This window comes from Podarcis liolepis (assembly GCF_965112155.1).
Source record: "Podarcis liolepis genome assembly, chromosome: 7".
Classification (NCBI taxonomy): domain Eukaryota; kingdom Metazoa; phylum Chordata; class Lepidosauria; order Squamata; family Lacertidae; genus Podarcis; species Podarcis liolepis.
In genome coordinates, this window is record NC_139561.1 from 18,362,398 (window position 1) to 18,385,216 (window position 22,819).

General features: G+C 45.4%; 1 protein-coding gene across 2 annotated transcripts in view; it reads left to right on the plus strand.

Annotated features, from left to right (window-relative positions):
- CASZ1 (castor zinc finger 1) overlaps positions 1-22,819 on the plus strand; it is a 443,166-nt gene that overhangs the window by 41,234 nt on the left and 379,113 nt on the right. For both annotated transcript variants that reach the window (XM_083512761.1, XM_083512760.1), the window contains one exon: positions 3,052-3,148. The gene's annotated coding sequence lies outside the window, so the exon portion shown is untranslated. The remainder of the gene's footprint in view (positions 1-3,051; positions 3,149-22,819) is intronic.

Genomic DNA, 22,819 nt, shown 5'->3' on the forward strand with positions numbered 1-22,819 from the left:
TTGGGGCCTCAAACCAGCTACGCAAAAACTAATAAAGTATGTACAGTGGTACCTCGGGTTAAGAACTTAATTCGTTCTGGAGGTCCATTCTTAACCTGAAACTGTTCTTAACCTGAGGTACCACTTTAGCTAATGGGGCCTCCCGCTGCCGCCACGCCGCCGGATCACAATTTCTGTTCTCATCCTGAAGCAAAGTTCTTAACCTGAGGTACTATTTCTGGGTTAGCAGAGTCTGTAACATGAAGCGTCTGTAACCTGAAGCGTCTGCAACCCGAGGTACCATTGTAATGCTTTAAAAAGAAGCCTCTGTACAAATAACATTAAAAAAAATTAGTGTAAAGCCGCCTCCCAAAAAATCAGCAAAAAACCCAGACCATCCTGATGCTGCTCTTCTTGACAATGAACTGCTAGTCATGGGCAAACTGGATTCAGAAAGGACCTTTTCCCATCCAGAAACAGCTGGCAGTTGTGTGCCCACGGCCAGGCTGGGCTTATCACTTAAATTTTCTTTGACAGCTTGAGTCCCTATTCTGTTCCTGCCCCCCATCACATCTTACCCCCTCCCCGCTGCTCCATCCAGATCATCACCTTATCCAAATCTATATGGTGAACAGCCTGCCCCCCTCTTCGTGCTAGCCCTGAGAGCAAAGAAAAACCTCTGCAGTGCAATTTCCAACCAAGAGTTTCCTTCCTATTTCTCTCTCTCTGTGTGTGTGTGTGTGTGTGTGTGTGTGTGTGTGCGTGTGTGTTTATGTGTTTCAAATAAATAAAAAAAAGCATTTTGGTTTTGTGCACTAAGCACTTTTGAGGGCGGCACGGGGCCCCGTAATACGGAGGTTTATAACCTCCTCGGCTAATGCTCTCTGACACTCTGTTTTGATATCATTACTACATTATACCCACCATTTTTTGAGTGAAAAAATACAGTACTTAGAGAGTCGAAATTCATAAATAAATTCATGTCAAACCGCACTTAATATTGATTTTGTTAGTGTTCAGATTCAATAATAAGGTACTGCGTGCATGAATATTTAAATATAATCATCATTTCTGCATCTCCTAATGGCCTCTGCTCTTCTACACTCAATTTAAACACAATTTAAAAACTATAATGTATTGAAAAATACTAGGATTTAGCAATAAATCACCATTGGGTAACTCCAAGCCTTTTATAGGAGGGCTCAATATCGGCTCCTCCAGGGACAGCACAATTAGATTCATGTTTTTAAACTTCTCAATTATCCATATACCATAATTTTATGTGAAAGTTTGTTTCCCTTCCTTCCCCCCTCCCCAACCCCTCACTATCTCTCACTCTCATCCTCCTCCCCTACTTTGCCCCATCCAGATTCTCTCCCTGTAGATCATGGATAAATCACTAAGTGTTCTCTTAGCCAGGTTAGTATAGTAAAAAGGAGTCAAAGGTCACAGTCCTTAAACTGAATTAGAGCCAGAGGCTGCTGGGGGAAGAGGCAAAAGCTGACTCACTCACATTTTGGGGAGCGGGGGAAGAAATAAAAAGGGAAAGAACGACTCAATGCAAAGCAAGTGGAGAGCATTGTCCACTTTAATATTTACTTTAAAAGCGACGTTAGTCTTTATCAAATAGACACTGAAGGAAGCTTGGAGAAGAATGTTTCTTGACCAGACTCTGGCATGCTTGCCCATAGGCAGCGGCAGACTTTGGGCTCTCAAATTTCAGCGGTGTCCTGTGCGATGGTAAAATTTGGCACACGGCCTTCCTCTTGCGCTCTGTTTTACATCATTGTTTTTTAGCCCACTCCAAATGTGTCGTGGGCAGCACTGCTTCTGGTCTGCTGCAGTTCAGCTTTTGCAAAAATGAAAAGAACCACTTCAACATTGTTTCGCTGCCTGCGAATGTAATTATGTAACTGTTACGCAATAGCTACCGGTAAGTGGCAGAGCACCTACTTTGCAAGAGATCTCAAGTACCTGGCATCTGAAACTCTGGTGTGTTGCTGCCAGCCAGTGTAGGCAGCACTGAGCAAATGCACCAAGTGCAAGGCAGGTCCCACCAAGTGTTTACGGCAGACTAATTCAACCTTCTTCAACCTAGTGCCTTCTGGAGGTTCTTTGGCTACAAGCTCTCATCATCCCTGACCATTGGCTGTGCTGGTTAGAACCAATGGATGCTTACCTTCTAACATTTGTCAGATAAAAATGGGGACATTTCTCACTCCCCCCCCCACCCCCATTTTTGTCCCCTGCCCCCAGCAGAGCATTTCCTATCAGAAGAAGGGCCAGTGCTGCTGCCACCATACCAACAGGACACAGCACAAACATCCTCCACTTTCCTGGGATTCCAGGCTGATACGTCACTTTCAGACTACCTTGCAGGGTTATTATGGGCCTGAAATAAACTAGTTCCAATGAGGCAGGAGGTGGGGACATAGTTCAGCAGTAGGTCCAACTCTCAACGTTGCTTCTGCCAGTTAGGGTAGATACTGGGACAGATGGGCAATAGTTGGATCTTCTGTATGCAACCTTGAACTTCTTGGGGGAATGGGGAGGTGATACAAATGTGGTGAAGGGACACGGGTGGCGCTGCGGTCTAAACCACTGAGCCTCTTGGGCTTGCCGATTGAAAGGTTGACGGTTTGAATCCTCTCGATGGTGGTGAGCTCCCATTGCTTTGTCCCAGCTTCTGCCAACCTAGCAGTTCGAAAGCAAACCAGTGCAAGCAGATAAATAGGTACGCTGCAGTGGGAAAATAAATGATGTTTCCATGTGCTCTGGCTTCCGTCACGGTGTTCCGTTGCGCCAGAAGTGGTTTAGTCATGCTGGCCACATGACATGGAAAGCTCTCTGTGGACAAACGCGCCACACTCCATAGTGCGGCTTTTGGATGGACTCAGCCATCTAGGGGTCCTTTACCTTTACCTACAAATGTGGCCTTTCCTCAGCCATCCATCAGTATCTTAAATCCCACTTCTATCTGATGCTCATATTCCAACTCCTCATTATAATTTCCTAATATTTTTTTCTTACAAGCCAGTCTCTTTCATTGTTATTTTTATTGTTTTCATACAGGTTTAACGGAGCTGATATCTCGTGTCAGAAACATCACCGCCATTATCCCCTGACTGAGCCATGTCACGTCTTACGTACAAGTATTGGCATTGCACAGGTAAAATCTCTATTATTTTCAAATCTCAGTATGAACTTCATTTATATATTTGTTTCTGCATATCTTAAAGCTAATAGAGGGTGGGGGGTGGCTAACAAGAAAGATAACTCTATAAATGAAAATGAGACTTATCTGCATTTATGTATCTGGTCTTCTGCAGCATGTAAGCTAGTTGGGTCTCTGAGGGACAACTTCTCACTTGGGTTTGAATGCACAGGGCAAAATGCACACACTTACGCATCAGTATAAAGAACTGTGTTTTCCGGCAGGAAACATGGGCATGGCAATTAGGAAAAGCTTGCCATCATTTCCCCTGTCTTTCATTAATAAAAATGGCAATTTCAAATGCACATGTGTCATTCAGAGTTTGGCTCAAGACATGTGTAATTTTAGAGTCTGATATTTACTTGCTTGCTTACTTGCTTTACCTACTTATTTCATTTATACCCTCCCCTCTGAGAGCCAATAAAGTTCTTAGAACAACTTACCAATCTTAAGAGATTCCTCGCTCTTGCACTCACAGTCTAAGAAGGCATGACACAAAAGGAAAAATGGAATGGGAGGGAGGAGGGACAATTGAGCTCAAGCACAGGTTTTTTAAAGTTACCATTCTTAAAGTCAATGTCCAATCAAGAGATCTGGCTCTTTTGTCCTGGGTAAAAAGTAATCCCCATCTAGAAGCGCTCTTCCCTGGATCAGATTCAGGGGCAGAGCAAGTGACAATCCCCAAGCCAGGAAGGCAAGGCAGTTCCTACCACCACAGTGGGTTCAGTTGTGCCCACCTTGTGGAACGCCTCCCGTCAGATGCCAAGGAGATAAAGACTTTTAGAAGACATCTTAAGGCAGCCCTGTATAGGGAAGTTTTTAATGTGTGATGTTTTACTGTGGTTTTATAATTTGCTGGAAGCCACCCAGTCAACCCAGTCAAATGGGTGGCATACAAATAAGTTGTTGTTGTTGTTGTTGTTGTTGTTGTTGTTGTTGTTGTTGTTGTTGTTTCACCCTGTCCGTTGCACACACAGATACACATGCAAACTTTGGTATGTGCACGAATACACATACATATACAAAGTGGTCCTTGGTAGAGGAAAATTGCAATGGTATTTCAGCTCATAGCAAAAGAAAATAGTGTCTCTGAGCATGCACAGTGTCTTTTATTTACCATCAAAAATTAGCCAGCATGTATCTGGGATAATTGTGTTATCATATTTTTATACCGCCTTTTGGGTAAAAGGGCCTGCAAAGTTAAAATCCAAATTCAAGCAATATAATAAAATGCCTCCACTGTCGGAGGCAGTGCAGAGAGGGCTCTGGTGCTCAGGTCCTGCTTGTGGGCTTCCCACAGGCATCGGATTGGCCACAGTGAGAGCAAGATGCTGGACTATTTAGGCCCCTGGCCTAATCCAACAGGCTTGGCTTATGTTCTTAATACAATTTATAACAACATAATTATAAAAGAGCAATATCAGTAATATTCTTCTCAAAGCCAGAGCTATATAAAGCACCAAGATTAAAACCAATCAACTCACCTAATGTGAAAAGCTTTGCACAAGGGAAAAGGGGGAGGGGAAGAATGGTGTGACTCGCAATTGGCTACCCTTTAATGATGCATGCAATCTGCTTTGCAAGTTGGCTGCCTCACTCTACCTCATGATAGGGCTGGCCCTGCATGAGAGATCCTATATGGAAACAACCTGCAGACGCTGCCCGCATTTTCACAGGTCCCATGCTAGCTGAAAGCTTTATTTAATTTATTTCAATATAGCACATATCTCTGCATCAGCCTTCCCCAGTCCCAAATCCTTGGTGACTTTCCAAAATGTAGTGATATACTCTCACCTGACAAACAGCTTTTGAGCCTTCTCTGTGGTGGTGCCTCTTAGCTGTCCCAAGGAGGTGTGTGTGGTCTCTTCCCTTGCCTCCTTACAACAGATGGCAAAGGACATTTGTTATTACTTATTTTATCTGGCAAATCATTTGAGAAATAGATCTCAGGTAAGCCAAGCCTCTCAGGTTCTGTTTTGTAATGATTGGGGGTTATGTCCTGGAACTCTGGATACTTCAGGTGATAGCACAGAGCAATTTTAATAGTGTGCTTTGTCACAGCAAGGGCAGCATAGGGATTTGTGTTTTAGGAAAGTCCATGGCCTACACAGAGTAGACACAATGATGTTAATGGACGTGATTAACTTTGGTGCTTGAATTTCGGTGGGTCCACTCTGAGTTGGGCGTAGTTCAATCCAACCACATGTGTGTACTGCCGGGAGGGTGAAGTGCATTAGGAAATATTTAAAACTTTTGCCTGCAACAAATCTTGCGTCAGCCCTCACATGTTATGTTGCTTGTGCACTGGTTAATGCAGATGAGAAAACAGGGAAGAATACTTTGTCATTCATATATTCCTTCTCGTTGATGTAGGTTGCACTAACGCATTCCCAGTACCGTCTGATTTTAAGCAAAAACTGATTTAAATTAAAGTTCTGGCCTTTAAACTGCATTCACACCATACCTTCAAAGCACATGACTCCCCCCCCCCCCGCAAGAATTGTGGGATCTGTAGTTTGTAAGGGTACTGAGAATTGTTGCTATGAGAGGGGTAAACTACAGTTCCCGGGATTCTTGGGGGGGGTGCATACTTTAAATGTCTTTTAAATAGTGTGTATGCAGCCTGTATGCAGACTCTGACCCTTAGTGATGCTGATGGTCACTCCAGCCCAATCCTACTTACTCTCGTCACTGGACAGTGGCTCTCCAAGGATCTGAGCAAGGCTTTCCCCAGCTATGCTACACAGTATCCTGTGTAGTGAGATGATAAGGACTGAACCAGAGGATTTTCTGCATGCCAAACACATGCCCCACCACTGTGCTTAGCGCCTCTCTCCCCAGAGCCAAGGTCAATCGGATAATGCAAAATCCACTCACAGGAGTGACATTTGAACCAGTGAACTGATAATGAAAAGGCAGTTTGTCAACCTCCGGTGAAGAAAAGGCGTCACCATCAGCCATCGCCACCCCATTATTGTCCTTCCACCACTGCAGTGGATAGCTGTGGGGTCACACTTCTCTGTGTGACTGGAGTTCCCTCCCCCCCCCTCCCTAAGCCGCCCTTGAGGTTCCAAGGGACTTCCTCTTGCCTATGGTGGCGTGGCTATGAAAAATTGATCATCCTTTGTTACAGCTTCACTTCTGTCACTTTCCATCCCAGGGTCTGTTTTTTACGGAAAACAAGCTACATTCATCAAAAATGACAGAACACAGACTTAATGTAATCATGTATGGGAACATGAATTGCAAATGTGGAACACAAGCACTAAAATGTATTTTCCATTACCGCCACAAAATGAAATAATCATGAACATTTTCCCCAAGAATGAGAACACATGTAGAGCTACACTGACACCTCGGGAAGAAGGGGAAAGCTCCAGCACCACACCCCAGATTTAGGTGAAGAGGTGCGCCTAATGGAGGCATTTTGCTTTGAAAATGGCGGTGGAGAAGGCTGCATCTGTGGGGATCACCCAGGATGCAGGTGCTTCAAATGTGTGATGGTGGAAGATTACTCAGCTACGTAGCTGAGCACCTATTTGGGCACAGAAAGATTAGTTTCTGACCTTTCTCTTGCGTTGGCGGAAGGCTAAGACTGGGATCCAAGAGTGTCTGAGGAAGGCTGGGCCTCAGGTCCTGGAGACCACTACTAGTCAGTAGAAACAGTCTTGGGATCCATGAACAAGTGACCTGACTTGATCTAAGACAGCTTCCATCATGGCTGGGTTGGGTTCCTTATTTTCAGGAAATGTGGGTGAGGACTCTGAAAGAAAAGCAGGGAGGGCAGTGGCATCCCTAACTCAGAAAGCTCCACTACCAAAGGCCCAGGAAGAGCTGAGTCTCTCCTGCTCCATCACATACCTCTCAAGTGTCCCATTTTAAGCAAGATTTCCCGGAATAACAGAAGACAATCCTAGCTTCTGTTTGCATCCTGGAATGTCCAATTTTTTGGTCCGGGATTCTGGTGTGAGTGAGCGCACCGGCACGAACCCGCTGGTGAGCACCAGAGCAATGGAACGGAAGGCAGCCCAATTTGGGGGACAAAAATGTTGGAGGGTATGCCATCACAGTAGAAGACTACTGAAAGAGGCTAGGCTCTCCAAGTAGAACAGCCTCTTTCGCAGCACAGGTGGGGCTAACAACTAGGCTATGCCTGGACTGCTGCTATGTATGGACTCAGTTCCAGCTTGTTCCTTGCTGGAGCAGCTTCAGAGCTCTGTTCCCCCTTTGAGCCCTGTCCCATTTTGGTTGGGTCTTGCCTTGCTGCACTGCAGAGCACAATAGCTTCATATGTACCAAGCCAGGGCAGGATTTAGGGACAAGTGACACAGATGACCCCCTGAAATGCTGAAATTCTGAGGAGGCTCAGGAGGCTGCCATGGACTGCCTGCTCAGCAGTTGTCCATTCAACAACTTCAGAGGTTGGCAAAGTCTAACAAACAGAGAAGTAGCAGGACCACCACAGACAGTGTGAGATTTAGGGAGGTACAGGCTGTTACCCCACACAGGGTGTTGAGCTGAGAGATTTTAAAATTGAGAAGATCCATAATTGAGAAGATCCATTTGGGTGCGCCAAATTTTCGCCTCGCTCAGGACACCATATTACCAAAGTTTACCAAAGTCCGCCTCTGCTGCAGAGGCCTGTGGCATATTTTAAAATCCAGGTGCACTTCAAGGTGCCAAGGTGGAAACTGTTCTGTTGCTACTTCAGATTTACAGTGCAGAGCAAGTGTAGGTTCCTCAGCAACACTGAGCAGAAGGGGGAAGGAGAGGTTTGCGGGCCAGTCTAGCTTTGGGGTCATTTGTGGACTGCCTCATGGACTGCGTGGGTCAGAACAGGAAAAGCTGGTACTTGGCAGGAGGAGTATGAGTGCAAGACAAGGAAAATTATACATTTGGTTGGATTAGTGCCGGAGAAAGCAAGCATTCGGCTTTGCAGAACACTTCATCAGGCAGAATGGGAAGAGGATCATAATTTCACTCCCAGCATTGAGCAAGCTGAACTATAAAAACCTGGATACATTTACATTGCTAATCCTGGGCTATTTACAAATCTGAGAATGCTTTTGAGTCAGCTAGCTTACCACCCTCAGGTAGACCGGAACACGTGACAGTTGCACATTCCCATATTTCACTCTATGCAGTGTGCATGTGGTGGTCTGCCTGTGGTGAGCTTGTGCCTGTGTGAAAATGCTTTCCATACAGAGCTTTTGTAATGTGTGAAAGGCCTCAATGAGAAAGAAGGAGAACACCAAGGAGCATAATGTGTGTGTTGGGTTGGCGGGGGGAGAGGGTGCAATGCTCTAGTTCCTCTTACAGCCAGCAGGAGGCAATAAAAAAGGATATGGGAATTTATATAGAATACTTGTCCGGTGGCATGACAGGAAACGGAGCACAGAAAGATGGCACCTCCAACTACAGTGGAACTTCTACTTACGGACATAATCAGTTCCGGAGGTCCGTCCGTAAGTCAATCCGGGTCACTGGTAAAACTGCTGTTGTGTGCAGGCACATTCGGCGGCAGCACGCTTCTGCGCATGTGTGAATTGCAGCAAACCCGGTATTTACTTCCGGGTCTGTCGTGGTCGCAACTTGGATTGGGCCCAAGTAGAGGCGGTCGTAAGTAGAGGTTCTATTGTATGTAGAACTTGTGTATTTTCCCCTCTTCCAGCGAGAGTAGAACAGATGATAAAAAATACATAGAACAAATAGCCCCAAGTAGCTGCAAAATCCAAAAGGCACACACACAAGCTGGAAAAAGATTTTTGACACTTTTGTACCATTTCAGCTAGTGGAGGGAGGGAAAATGCTTTCATTCTCCCCTGCCATATGTCTGCCCATCTTGAGCCACACACATGTGGCTCTTTGTGGTTTTTCATGCATACATTGTCTCGCGGCCTATTATGTTTTCCCAAGGGAAATGAACATTTTTTAGGGGAAGGGCTGTAGCTTAGTGGCAGAGCATACAGAAGGCCCCAGGTTCAACCCTGGCATCTCTAAGTAGGACTGGGAATGTCCCCTGCCTGAAACCTCAGTGAGTTCCTGCCAGTCAGTGTCAGCAATACTGAGCTTTGTGGACCAATGGTCTGATCGGAACTGGCTCAGCCATTAGGCAGGCTGAAGCGGCTGCCTCAGGCGGCAGAAGCTCTCAAGGCAGCAGCCCCTCCCTGTCCCACTGACTCCACTTCCAGCACAGACCCATCATCAATTTCAACTGAAATCACGGCCCAAAATGTGCAAGATCTTGCGGAGTATGCAAGGTCTCGTACAATTTCAGTGAGATCTCTCCCAAATTGGGCAAAATCTTACCTGAAATTGGTGCCGATGACGGCGCTGCTTCTGTCCCAGTGGTGGAGGCAACAAGACAGGCAGAGAAGCAGTGGCATGGTGGCACTTCCTGTTTTACCTCAAGCAGTGAAACGAGACGAGGTGCCACTGGGTCTGACTCTGGATCTGATCTTTATTTAAATCAGCCCTTTATTCAGAGCCAAAAGAACTAGACTCTTGCCTTATTTTTAGGAAAGGGCTGTAGGTCAGTGGTAGGGCACCTGCCTGTAATGTTCTTCAGTCCAAAAGAATGTGAGCTGAATCTCACCTATGGCAACCACTACAAAAACCCCTGTTCCTGGGGTGACCAAAAACCAATACATCACTGTCATGGTGCCTTGCATGCAGAAGATCCCAGGGTTCAATCCCTAGCATTTCCAGGTAGATGCTGGGAATGTTTCCCATCTGAAACCCTGGAGAGCTGCTGCCTGTCCGTGTGGTCAATACTGAGTTAGATGAAGTAATGCTTCAATTCAGTACAAGGCATCCTCCTGCATCCCTATGAATACAGAAAGCCACAAGGCTAGTGTTCCCATGAGCATACACTGAGTGCTTTTATTTTTTAGAAAAGAAAGCATTCATAGAGAGTTGCAGTGGAATCTGACACCCTGCAATCTGCCTTTGCTCCTACAACAAACATGGCTCACATGGAATTTGTATTTCCTCTGATTTGGTCAACAGGCTGTTAGGACAAGAGCCCGGGTTGTCTGACAATCCCAGTTTATTCCTGGGAAACGGTGGTTTCTTTGATGCGCCACACTTGAAAATCCTCAGTGGCTGATGAATCTCCTGCTTCATTGACTGAGGCTGGACCACAACAAAGCCCCATGCCTTAGCCCGATAAGGAAACAAAAAACAAAAAAACAGGTTTCCCTCAGGCCTGCCAAACCTGCAGTTAATTTTCTGTATAACCAGCATATTATAGTCCCTAGTTGGGCTTCCTCCATAACCAGTAGATAGACAGAGACAGGCCTGTGTGTGTGAATAGTTCTCTTCCCCCATCATGAGATGCTGTCCAGAAGAGGGCACTTGTCTCCCAGGAGTACAGAGCCTCCTCTTTACCGATCACTCCCTGCTTTGTGCACCTGGGCATTTTTTATTTCCTTGGCTGTTCACTTTGGCTGTGCCAGCACGGAGTGAAATATTAAGGCAGGCACCTGAAATTCAAAGTGTTTCTTTAATTAATGGGTGGATGCCACAAGATGATCCAATGCAGCTCTTAAATTAATCTTAATTACATGGATTTTGAAACTTTGGCATTAGCCAGCTATACAAAATATGTATTTCATAACCCTAGAAACGGGCGAAAAAGGCAGCAGCAGCAAAGGCAGCCGATGATGTTATCGGCCTTTGTGGCTGGGGGTGTAAGTGTCATCGGGGTGTGTCTGAGATCTTATCTGAAGGCCCAAATTAATTTGCTCCTGCAAATATCAAAACAAGCTCTTTTTCACCCGCATTTGGCTCCAGCAGAAAAGGAATACGCAATGCTAATTTCTGGGCTGTTTCATCTATGAGTTTAAGGGCAGTACTGGCGCATATAAAATTGGGAGTCAGAGGTGGAGGGATTTCAGGGTGGGCAGTGAGGAAAGAAGTTCAGCTGAATATTGCTTTTAAAGAAAAGGGTGTTGCTTCATCCCTATGTGCTCATAAAATGATTTGCGCCATTCATCCGCCGCAAATGATCTAATGTGCACCACACCCCTACCTCAGAACCCTATGCAGGTTAATAGCCTGTCCCACCCACCTCTGCCCATTGCACAGCAAACAGCCTATTCACTCTTCTTGCACTTGCAGCCCAGCTAGTCCCAAAGACCCTAGACCACCTCTGGAAAAATTATCTCCTTTCCTCATGTTCTGACATCAAGTGTTTGGGTGCTTGTGCGAGCTCATGCAACTTGGCTCTGCTAGGTAGACAGCGGTGTGCTAGACGGTTTCTCTCTTGCTGGAAGAGGTGGTACAAAGACTGTCCTTCTGGGACCTCCCAGAGCATTAGCATTTGCCAACTTCTAAATAGATTGTGGCGCATGTGGAAAGATCCTCTGGGAATGTTCACAAGAAATGCGCTGATTCACCTAAACAGCCTCTGGACAGCCTTTAAAACAATAAGCCAAGAGGCCCCTCTGGTGTTGCAAGGAGACAGCCTTAAGGAGCGACTTAGTTGCCTGCTCCTTGGGTCAAATGAACACTGAAAGGTGCTACATTGATCTGACTAGAAGCCATGGGTGCATATTGGTCCCTGTTTCCCCCACCCAACCCCAGGAGAAGGAGGCACACAAGGGAGTGGGGTTTTCTGTGGAGGAGTGGTGGTGCTGGATTAGCCATTATGCTGAGTGATCTACAGAGGGGGGCACTGGGAAAATAGGGACCCATTGCTGGGATTTAACTATTTCCCAATGTGCAGGATAATCTCCTACTTTCGCCTTGCTTCTTCAAAACTCCCCACAGTGGGAACATGTTTATCACAGGATAAAACAAATTTCACAAACTGGAGGGATATCAACAGGTTTGCCTGGACACCACCAAGAGCGTATTAGTCCCTGTAAACGTAGGGAAGGGGCAGGGAGTTGCAGACCGACCTGAATGAGGAGAGATGGACCCATGTGTGTTTGCTTGTATCTGACTAAGAGCAAATGAGAAAGCATAGTGGATGGCGGGGGTCAGCAACCTTTTTCAGCCGTGGGCCAGTCCACTGTCCCTCAGACCATGTGGTAGGCCGGAGTATATTTTTTTTGGGGGGGGGGGGAATAAAAATGAATGAATTCCTATGCCCCACAAATAACCCAAAGATGCATTTTTAAATAAAAGCACACATTCTACTCATGTTAAAACACCAGGCAGGCCCCACAAATAACCCAGAGATGTGTTTTAAATAAAAGCACACATTCTACTCATGTTAAAACACCAGACAGGCCCTACAAATAACCCAGAGATGCATTTTAAATAAAAGCACACATTCTACTCATGTAAAAACATACTGATTCCTGGACTGTCCGCGTGCCGGATTGAGAAGGCGATTGGGCCTCATCTGGCCCCCGGCCTTAGGTTGCCTACCCCTGGTGTATGGGTCTGGGGAAGCTTGGGGGGTTTCAGTTTCAGACATTTCCCAAAAGGGGCTCCCCATGTCCTTTGACCTGATACTGGGTCTTGCAGTAGAAGTAGCTGCTACTGTAATGTTATTTTCCCTCATGTGTGAATGTATAAAAATAATTGTGTTGCAGCCAATTTTCTGATGGTCAGCGCTATTTTGAGTAGAACGTACTCCCTTGGGAGGTGGTAGACTCTCCTTCCTTGGAGGTTTTTAAGCAAAGGTTGGATGGCCATCTGTCATGAATGCTTTAGTAGAGATTCCTGCTTTGCAAGGGGTTCGAATAATGACCCTTGGGTTCCCTTTCAAGTCTAAAATTCTATGATTCTATGAAACCTCCCAGTAACTTACGAAGGCTGCATGGCAGAGACATCACTGCCCACAATACTACGCATCATTTTTTCCTGACCTGCTATGATCTCTGGGCAAACAGGTTGTGCATGTTTCTCTAATGATTAGGCACCTGCAATAAACACCAGTATCACTGCACCTAAGTCACCCTAATATCTCGTGTTTATTTCTTTTTCATCCCCAGCCCTTAGTCGAAATAAAATTTTAACTAAGGCAATCTCCCTCCAGAAACCAGCAGTTTTACTGTCTCTCTCTCACAGTTGGTACATCTCACACCACTGTGGTGGAATGGCCCAGGTCTCATGACTTGCAGACACTTAGATTTGGCAATCCTCGAACAGGGAAACATTGTTAAACCTGATGTCAGTCTGCCTAATTGATGTGAAAACTTGATTGGATTCAGGGAGGCGTAGCCTTATGAATAAAATACTCATCTTTAAAGAAGGTGATAAAGTCAAGCTGATGTCAGCAGTCAGTGGGGCTAGCCATACAGGCACAGGGTTTTTCAAAGGGCCTTAACTGATCCTGGCATTCCAGCTCTGCTCTTGTTGAAAGTCACCGTCTTGGAGCAGATGACTCTGGTGGACTTTAAATGAGACAGGGGTGTGCGGACGCTTCTCTCAACAGAGCCGCCACCATATTCTGAGGTTACCTTGGCAGCTAAAGCAGATGGCTGCGTTTAAAAACTTTTGTCGCATGTGATGATTAAAAACGGGGACCCAAAACTTATAATATGGTTACACACTCCCTACTCCCTTAAGCAGTGTGAGGAGTAGTTCTTACCTGGGTTTGGGTTGCATTGGAAAGACAGGTCACTGGAGACTTAACAGTGGCCTTTTCCTTTTCCTTTTGCATTTTTATATTTAATTACAAATACGTAAGCCGGTCATAGGTGGAGACAACCAACATAGTGCTTCTTAGGGGGACTGGGTTCTGCTACCCCACATCAGATCCCCAAAAAAGGTACTTGATGCCTCTCTCTGGAAATCTGATGTGAGATAGCTCTGTGTGTCCCTGTTTCAACACTAGTTCTCTTGTTAGCTTTCTCTAACCCCTGCATAGCAGGGGGTTGGACTAGATGACTCTAGGGGATCCTTCTAACTCTACAATTCTATGGTTCTCTCTCATACACACATAACAAAAGACCTGTCAGATGTCTATTGGAAGCCTGCAAGTAGGACTTGAATTCTACATGGGATTCTCAGCAACAAGCACTGCTTCTGAAAATGGAGACAGAAAATAGCCTTAATGACTAGTGTCCATTGTATCATTATTGAATTTGTCATCACCTCTTTTAAAACTGCCCAAGTGGATGGCCATCACTACATCTTGTGCGAAGTAAATTCTGTAGGGGCATTTCTTTCATGTGTCCTGAATCTTCCAACATTCATCTTCATTGGGTGACCCGCGCAGAAGGTCCCAGGCTCAGTCCCCAGCATCTGTAGCTGGGGCTCAGGAAGGCCCCTGCCTGAAACCCTGGAGAGCTGCTGCCAGTCAGTGAAGACAGTACTGATCTAGACAGCCTGGTAAGGCAGCTCCCTATGTAGCCTTTGGTTGTGTGTAAGCCCCATGCAACTCAGTGGGGATTTCTTCTGAGTAGGCATGGATAGGAAAGCATTATAAGCTTGTGGTCCTATGCACTCATGCTCCCACGGAACTTGATGGGAGCTACTTCGTAGCAAAGGATTGAGCTGCTCTGTGGGTGTCTCTTAGTCTTTTATCACCTGCTGCAAAAGCCTAATGTAAGGAGCACATGTGGATTGCAGGGTATTTGCAGACTGGAGTTGAAGTCCAAAGCATCTAGAAGGCACCAGGTTGGGGAAGGCTGGAATAGGCTGGGCTAGATGAATAAATACTCTGACCTGGTTATAAGTCAGCTTCCTATGTCCTGCCTTGAACAAACTGAGTTGATTCACCCTGTAATAGTTCCCTGAATTCGCTTGGGTTCCGTTGCTAATGGGGGGAGGGCGTGCAGTGGGCGGGGAGGGGGTTCCTTGAGACTAGTTGACAATTCAGCATGGAAAGATTTCTCCAGAGCTGGAAATCTTTAAAACTACGACCTTAAGGAAAGGACCGTGGAAGCAACAATCAGGGTCTTGGGTAGAAGGAAGACAAGGGGCAGAACTATAGGGAAGTACAGGCTTTGTTCTCACATGCAGCTGGACACAGTGGGAACAATGTCTTTTGAGCAGCTGCCAGGTGGGCATATAGGGTGGTATTCAACTAAGATTTGCTCAGAGATCACCCCTTGGAAGAAGAAGAGGAGGAGGAGGAGGAGTTTGGACTTGATATCCCGTCTTTCACTCCCCTTAAGGAGTCTCAAAGCGGCTAACAATCTCCTTTCCCTTCCTCCCGCACAACAAACACTCTGTGAGGTGAGTGAGGCTGAGAGACTTCAGAGCAAGGTCACCCAGCAGCTGCATGTGGAGGAGCGGGGAAGCGAACTCGGTTCACCAGATTACGAGCCCACCGCTCTTAACTACTATACCACACTGGCAAAGTAATGAACATAACGCAGTTAAGCCCATTAATTTCAATAACTCTATTATGAGTACAACTTTGTTCAGTACCACCCATGGAGCTAGACTGTTTTGCACAAAGAAACAGAGTAGATTGGTGGGAACAGACTATACAAATGAATACTTTTCTTTTGAGCTTTAAAATCTTTTAACAATAGTATATTAGTATATTCTTACACTTTCATTCCTCTTCTTTATCCACTTTCTTCCTGCCTTCCTCTATTCATTCTAATTTTCTCTCCCCTCTCATTCTGAATTTATCTCCTCTCCTTCCTATTCTTTTCTTTGGTGGGTGAGTGCATGCTTGTGGATCAAGGATGCTGCATATGTGTTGCTTTTTTTGTATATATATAAAAAAGCTGAGAATACTTGGGAAATAAATCCAAGTTAAGCAAATTTAAGAGCAATCGAACTAGCTGTTCTGGGAGGGTGCAGAACCTCCCTCCCTGTAGCTTTCCAAGAAGAGCTTGGGCATCTCTCCCTCTCATGCTTTAGATATGTGATATCTGACAGCATGGGGGCTGGCCTGTATTATGGATGTTTTCTAGCCGGTTGTGAGTCTGTATTTTTGCTATTTGTGTGGGCAAGTCATTAGTTTGAGGTATGCATGGGGTGAAAAGCAGCTGCTGTGCCTAATCTGACACCTCACCTGTAATTAAGGGTAATAAGATGGTGATCCTTCTGCAGAAGGCTTGAGGACCAAGCTCTGGTCAGGGAGGATTTGTGGGATCTTCATCTTAAAGACATTAGAGAGAAATTGCAGAAAAACAAACAAACCCTGCAGTCCTAAGGCACAAAGGAGATGCAAGCTAGCCAAAGCAGCAAGAACCATTTTGGGTTTCAAGGGCAGGTAGACAAGAGAATGAATTGATGCTGGCCCCGGGTGGAGGTACGCAGTGAAGGGCTTTTTCAAATATATCAACGGGAGAGATTTACGACGGAGTAGGTATACCCATTAATAGATGAGGAACGGAGATGAAATCAATGGCTTCTCTAGATCGGCCAGAGCTACTTAACGTTTTGTTTTTAATTGGTTTTTAAGAAGAAAAATATATACAGCCAGCCTATGGGCCATTAGGAAGTAATGAAAACCTTGGCACTCAGGCCTCTGATGGAAGGCATGTGAGAGAATACTTGGAAGGGAGCAGGTAGTTGCAAATCAGCATAGCAAACGGATATGCATCCAGGGGGGTATTAAGAGAACTAGAAGGATGTATTTGCTGAACCATTGGGAGATGCTTGTGAAAAGCCATTGTGGATGACATTGTTCCTTCACAGAGAGCTAGCGAAGAGATGTTTGGGTACCATTGCTACCCCAACAAGGTAGGAAAGTAAGCACCATCTACCCTCTTCACCACATTTCAGGCTCAGAGCAATGATTGCTTACCTCACTGACAACCTGAACACCAGAAGGCCAACCTTTGCTGGGCTTGGTGGACAGAGCGTACAGATAAGGAAAGGCAAACCACACAGAACAGAACAGTACTGCATCCGGCCACAGCTGGATGGAGGAGTCACCTGCTTCTCAGCTACAACAGTTAATGGTATAAAGACATAAGAACCTATATCTAATGGGTTGGGTCCAAGCTACGCTAGTTGAGCTTATCTTCCATTAAAATGAAAGTGAGTCACAACTAAGTGAAGGATCTTTGATTTCAATGAGCGTTAAGTGCAAAGTTATTCTAAGTGGGACATGAGGATGTAAGGGGAGCATGCTGAATCATGGCAGTGGTCCATCTAGTCCAGCATCCTGTTTCCACTGTGGTCAACCAGATGCCGATGGGAAACCCTCAAGGAGGACCTGAGCAAAACAGCACTCTCCCCTCGTGCAGTTCCCAGCAATTGGCATTCAGAAGGATAATGCCAACTGATGGAGGACTGGTCCCCATATGATAAGGGGCAGGCGGCCATTTTCATGGCCATGGGACAGAAGTTATATGTACGGTGCACAAGTATCTTTTAGGCTGTCAGCAAAGAATCATAGAATCTCAGAATCTTGGAATTGTAGAGCTGGAGGGCACCCCAAGGGTCATGTCGTCCAAATTCCTGCAATGCAGGAATCTCCACTAAAGCATCCATGAAAGATGGCCATCCAACCTCCACTTAAAAACCTCCATTGAAGGAGAGTCCACCACCTCCCAAAGGAGTCTGTTCCACTGTCAAATAGCTCTTACTGTCAAACAGTTCTTCCTTGTGTTTAGTCAGAATACCCTTTCTTGTAACATGAATCAATTGGTTTGGGTCTGAGCCTCCAGAGCAGAAGAAAACAAGCTTGCTCCATCCTCCATGTGATATTTGAAGATGGCTATCATATCTCCTCTCAGCATCCTCTTTTCCAGGCTAAAAATACTGTTCCTCATAAGACGGGTTTTCAGACCCTTAATCATTTAGTTTGCCCTTCTCTGCACACATTCCAGCTTGTCAATATCTTTCCTAAATTGTGGCACCCAGAACTGGATGCAGTGTTCCAGGAGTGCTCTGACCAAGTGATAATAGAGTGGTCCTATTACTTCCCTTGATTGGGACACTCTACTTCTGTTGATGCAGCCAAGGATAGCATTGGGTCCGTCCATCCCCCGTCCCCCCGCTGCATTATTCTGTTGACTCCTCTTAAGCTTGTGGCCTACTAAGACCCCTAGATCTTTTTCTACTGGTATGCCAGTTGTCCCATATACTATGTCCCATGAGGGACCCCTGGCTTACCAGTAGAAAGGGTAAGTTGGTCCTTTGCAGTTGGTTCTTTCTGCCTAAAGTGTAGAACCTTAGATTTGTCCCTATTGAAATTCATTTTGTTAGTTTGGGCTTAGTCCTCCAATCTGTTAAAGTCATATTGAATCCTGATTCTGTCTTCTGTGGCATTAGCTACCCCTCCCAGTTTGGTGTCATTTGCAAATTTGATGAGCATTCCCTCAATTCCTTCATCCAAGTCATTTATAAAGACATTGAACAATGACGTATATCCCCTCCAGGGTGGATTTCTGTCCTGGAACTTTGTTGGAATTTGCCTTCCTCCTTTTCCATGTGCTGAGCTGCAGAAAGTCTCCTCTATCTGCCAGAGAGCAAAGAGGGCTTTCTTCCTGTTCATTATTTTTCTTTTTATCCTTGACCAACATACGGCTTCAGTGTGTAATCCTAAAGGTCCAGCCTCATCTAATTGTCAGAGATTCACTCCGGCGCTCGTTAGGCGGCCTCCCTGCGCTGGTTGTGCCCTCTTTGACCTCCCTGATCAATACTTGTTCAGTCAAGTTCATGCATTTCAGCTCACTAAATACATCCACTGCGGTTGCCTCGCCTCCTCCCCCTTTACAACCCTTTCGCAAATGGACCTCTCTGACATTCTTATTTAGGAAGGCTCTGGGTTGGTTAATGCCTTTTGAAGTATGTAATGGAGGGCAGAGAGACAGCAGAGGATCATTTTATCCCCAGGTAGTTGATATCTCGACTGTTTAGACTTCTTCTTTTTTCTTTTGCAAAGTGTATCTGGAGAACATTAGCAGAGTTGCCAAGGTTTACCTGGCAGTTAGGTTTCAACAGTTTCTGGTTCTCACATTTCTTTTTGCTCCCTGCCCCCTCCCCACTAATGTGGTGATCTATATGTCCATCTTCCAGACTTTAAACTGAATTTCAGCTTCTCTGGCGGAATGGTTGTAGCTCGGAAGGGACCAGATTCAATCCCCAATACCATCTCCTGGTAGAGCCAGGAAAGAAAGACCCTTGCATGAAACCCTGAAGTGCCTCTGCCATTTGTTGGAGTCAACAATGAGATAGGATGGCCAATGGTCTAGCATGGAATAAAGCAGCAATATTTTACTTATTTTAAATGTGCACATTTTAAATGACAATTTGAATGAACCATGGGCTGTATCCAACTTACTTAGTTTCGTTGAATTTAATAAGCCCAATTTAGTCATACCCTTAAATTTCAATGGGTCTACTCTGAGTCAGACCCCAAATTTCACCCGTAACAAGCTCTTACCTGATGTGAATACTTTTTCACTGCACTCCCTAAAGGCCCCAGAGGGAGATGCCGGCAAGTAACAAAGCTGGGACTTCAGGGCTGGGGTGAAAACTGGTCAACAATTTCCTCTTTCACGCCATTGATGCTGCTGAGACTCAGCCACTGAAGCTGCATGGGATCAGCTGCAAAACACCTTGTCTCCTCAGAACAGCTTTTACCAACCTGGTGCTCGGCGGATGTTTGAGACTCTAACTCCCATTCAGTCTGATGGGAGTTGGAGTCCTGGTTGGCGAAGGCTGCATTAGGAACTATATCATCTGATTTCTGGGACTCACCACCAGTTGTGGGTCAGCACCAAAAGAATGTACCCTTTGGGCCATCACTTTAAGGAGCAGCAAGGGCTGGATTTGTGTCCTTCCCTACTTTACTTAAGCTGTAATGTGATGTGGTTTCTTAGTTCAAATATAACAAGTTTCAAAATACAGTGGTACCTCTGGTTCCATACTTAATGCATTCCGGAGGTCCGTTCTTAACCTGAAACTGTTCTTAACCTGAAGCACCACTTTAGCTAATGGGGCCTCCTGCTGCCGCCGCACGTCCAGAGCACGATTTCTGTTCTTATCCTGAAGCAAAGTACTTAACCCGAGGTAATATTTCTGGGTTAGCGGAGTCTGTAACCTGAAGCGTATGTAACCCAAGGTACCACTGTACTGAGAACATCTGACAGTAGATGGTTCAGTAGTCACCAAGCTCAATAGTAGTGCAAGTCCTAATTTCTCTCCTCCTGGTCTCTGGAAAGTGCACGGAGCCTTGTTTCAGAGCTTGATAGAGCTAGGCTAGAATTTCAGTGGCCAACTGAACCTTACCCTCACCATTCATGCTGAAGGAGGCATTACTCCTGACTTCCTAACTCCGACTAGGCTGCTAGAAAAACACACCTGCTCATTTTTCACCAATTTATTTATTTGTTACTTCTCTTTGCTACATGTTGAGTTTGGGTTGATTTGTGCGTCTTGGCTCAGGTAGTAATTCTGGGAACAGGCGCTACTGGCCACAGATGCTGAGTCTAAGGCCTCTGTTGTTCCATGCCATGTATATGGCACATATATAATATCCGAACTAGAAAACTGTCAAGGGTTTTCATAGGGAATACCCGCTGAGTGGTTGAGGGAAGCGCTCGTTTTCATGTCATGAAGGTCATTATTTTGCATGTTTGCTGTGTACTTATCATTCTTGCTGACCATCTGAGAGTTTAGCAGGCTATTTGAGGTTTAACGGGGACAAAGAACCATTTTCTCAATAATAGAGCAAGATGATTCCATTGTCTTTGATTCTGAGTGCACGGCAGGCCTAGTGCCCTTTTCATTTTCTTTCTTCAAAATACATCGGGATAAAAGTCCTTCACTTGTCCCATTGCATAGCGGTGGAATCTGCATCTCCGTTTACCCTTCCTCTCTCTGTACCTCAGCTGTCCCTTCTCGTCTGGATAAACAGCGCTTTAACTCCTGCCACCCTCTCCCCTCTTCTCCTCTCCTTCCTTACCGGTTCCCTCACACTTCGCCTGAATTAAATTCATCATTCATTTTTTATGGTTTTATACATAGTGGTAATTTATGTTTTCAAATAGATTGAGGTCACACCTTAACAGGGGGAAAAGGAGTGTTTTGCGTTCCATGTTCATTCCATTAAAGAGAGATGTTTTGGATCATTTTAAAAGGCTTAAAAGTAGTAGAAAGTGACATTAAAATAAAATTTGAGAGATGTAATTACACCTAATCGTACCATAAAATAATCAATACTGCATTACATTATTTCTGACTTCTCCAGTTATAGCTTTTTTGGTGGGGGGAGGGGGAAGAGTTTTTGAATATTGATGAGATTAGAAGGGTCGCCGCCGACACTCCGAGGTCTAATGGAGGTGGAATTAAGGTGATGTCCTCTTCTATTATATCTCTGTGTAAGGTGTCCTTTCTCTTTTCCTCCAGCCAGGGAGATAGCATGGCAGCCAAAGCCAATACCACGGCAACATTTCTTGAGCCGAGATTATCCTGTCAGTAAGTGCTGACTGGGAAAGTGGGCTTGGACAAGCCACTCAATTATACACAATACACACTCGCAAGCATGGAAGTGCTAGTGTTCATATCAACAGAGATCATTAGCAGCTCTGGAGATCTGCAATGAGAAGGATCCTGCACCTTCTAGTTTGGTCAGAGCACCTTTGGCTTCTGTTCTTTTCAGGGCTGCTGGCATAATGCATTTTTCTCCTTGAGATGTAGTAGCAAATGCTGCTGCTGCTGCTGCTGCTGCTGCTGCTGCTGCTGCTGCTGCTTCCTCCTCCTCCTCCTCCCCCATCCCCAAATCAAGGTGGCCATACCCAAGGCTGGCCAGGTTATTTTGGCACTCAAAGCAGAGAATCACACATGCATCTCTCCCCCTGGATCTCACAACTCAGAATTTGCAAGCCTTCCATGACCAGTTACCTCTGACAGCCACTTCTCTCAACCCTAACTGTAGTACTGGTCCTGCTTCTCTCTCTCTCTCTCTCCTGGAGAGATTTTTATATGCCTCTATTATTTGTGTAGTGTGTTGGTATCTTTTAGTGACCACCTTAAATCACACAACTTCAGAAGCAAACTGGAGTACACAATTCATTACACCAAGAGAGGACTTAAGTCAGGAATACTCAATTCCACCAGTGCCTTAGGAGAAGGAGTGCAGCCACCCACGCTCTCTCCCATTGTGGAGAAAACAGGGGTTTCTCTGAGGAAGTAGAGTAGACATGAGGTTTCTGGCAGGGTTTTATGCACTGTCCCTTTTTCATGTGCTCCGATGATGATGATGATGATGATCTTAGAGTGCACAAACGATGATTGGAAAATTGTAAGAGGGAGCCATGGTCAAACTTACTTGGTGTGCAAGAAGTCATAAAATCATAGAATTGTAGAGTTGGAAGGGATCCCGAGGATCATCAAGTCCAACCCCCTGAAATGCAGGAATATGCAGGTGGCTTGTATGTGGGTCGAACCTGCAACCTTGGCATTGTCGACACCACAATCTCACCAACTGAGCTAACTGAAGTGGAGGGCTGGAAACCCCTGACTGGTCACTGTCAGAAGCAGAATGCTGGACTAAACCCACAGTGTTCTGATCCCCACAAGTTCTCTGAAGCATCTAGTGTCCATCAGAATTAAGTAATGAAGCACTTGCTACCTCATGTTGGAATATCAGCCGCAACTGCTATATATACCAGCTATATATCCTCAGTGGCTACTGGCCATGATGGCTCGGTCTGCCTCTAAGTTCAGAATAAATATGCAAGGGGAGATGTTGTGCTAGATGGAACCTTGGTTTGTCCTAGATAGGACAGGAAGAATCTGTCCATTGCA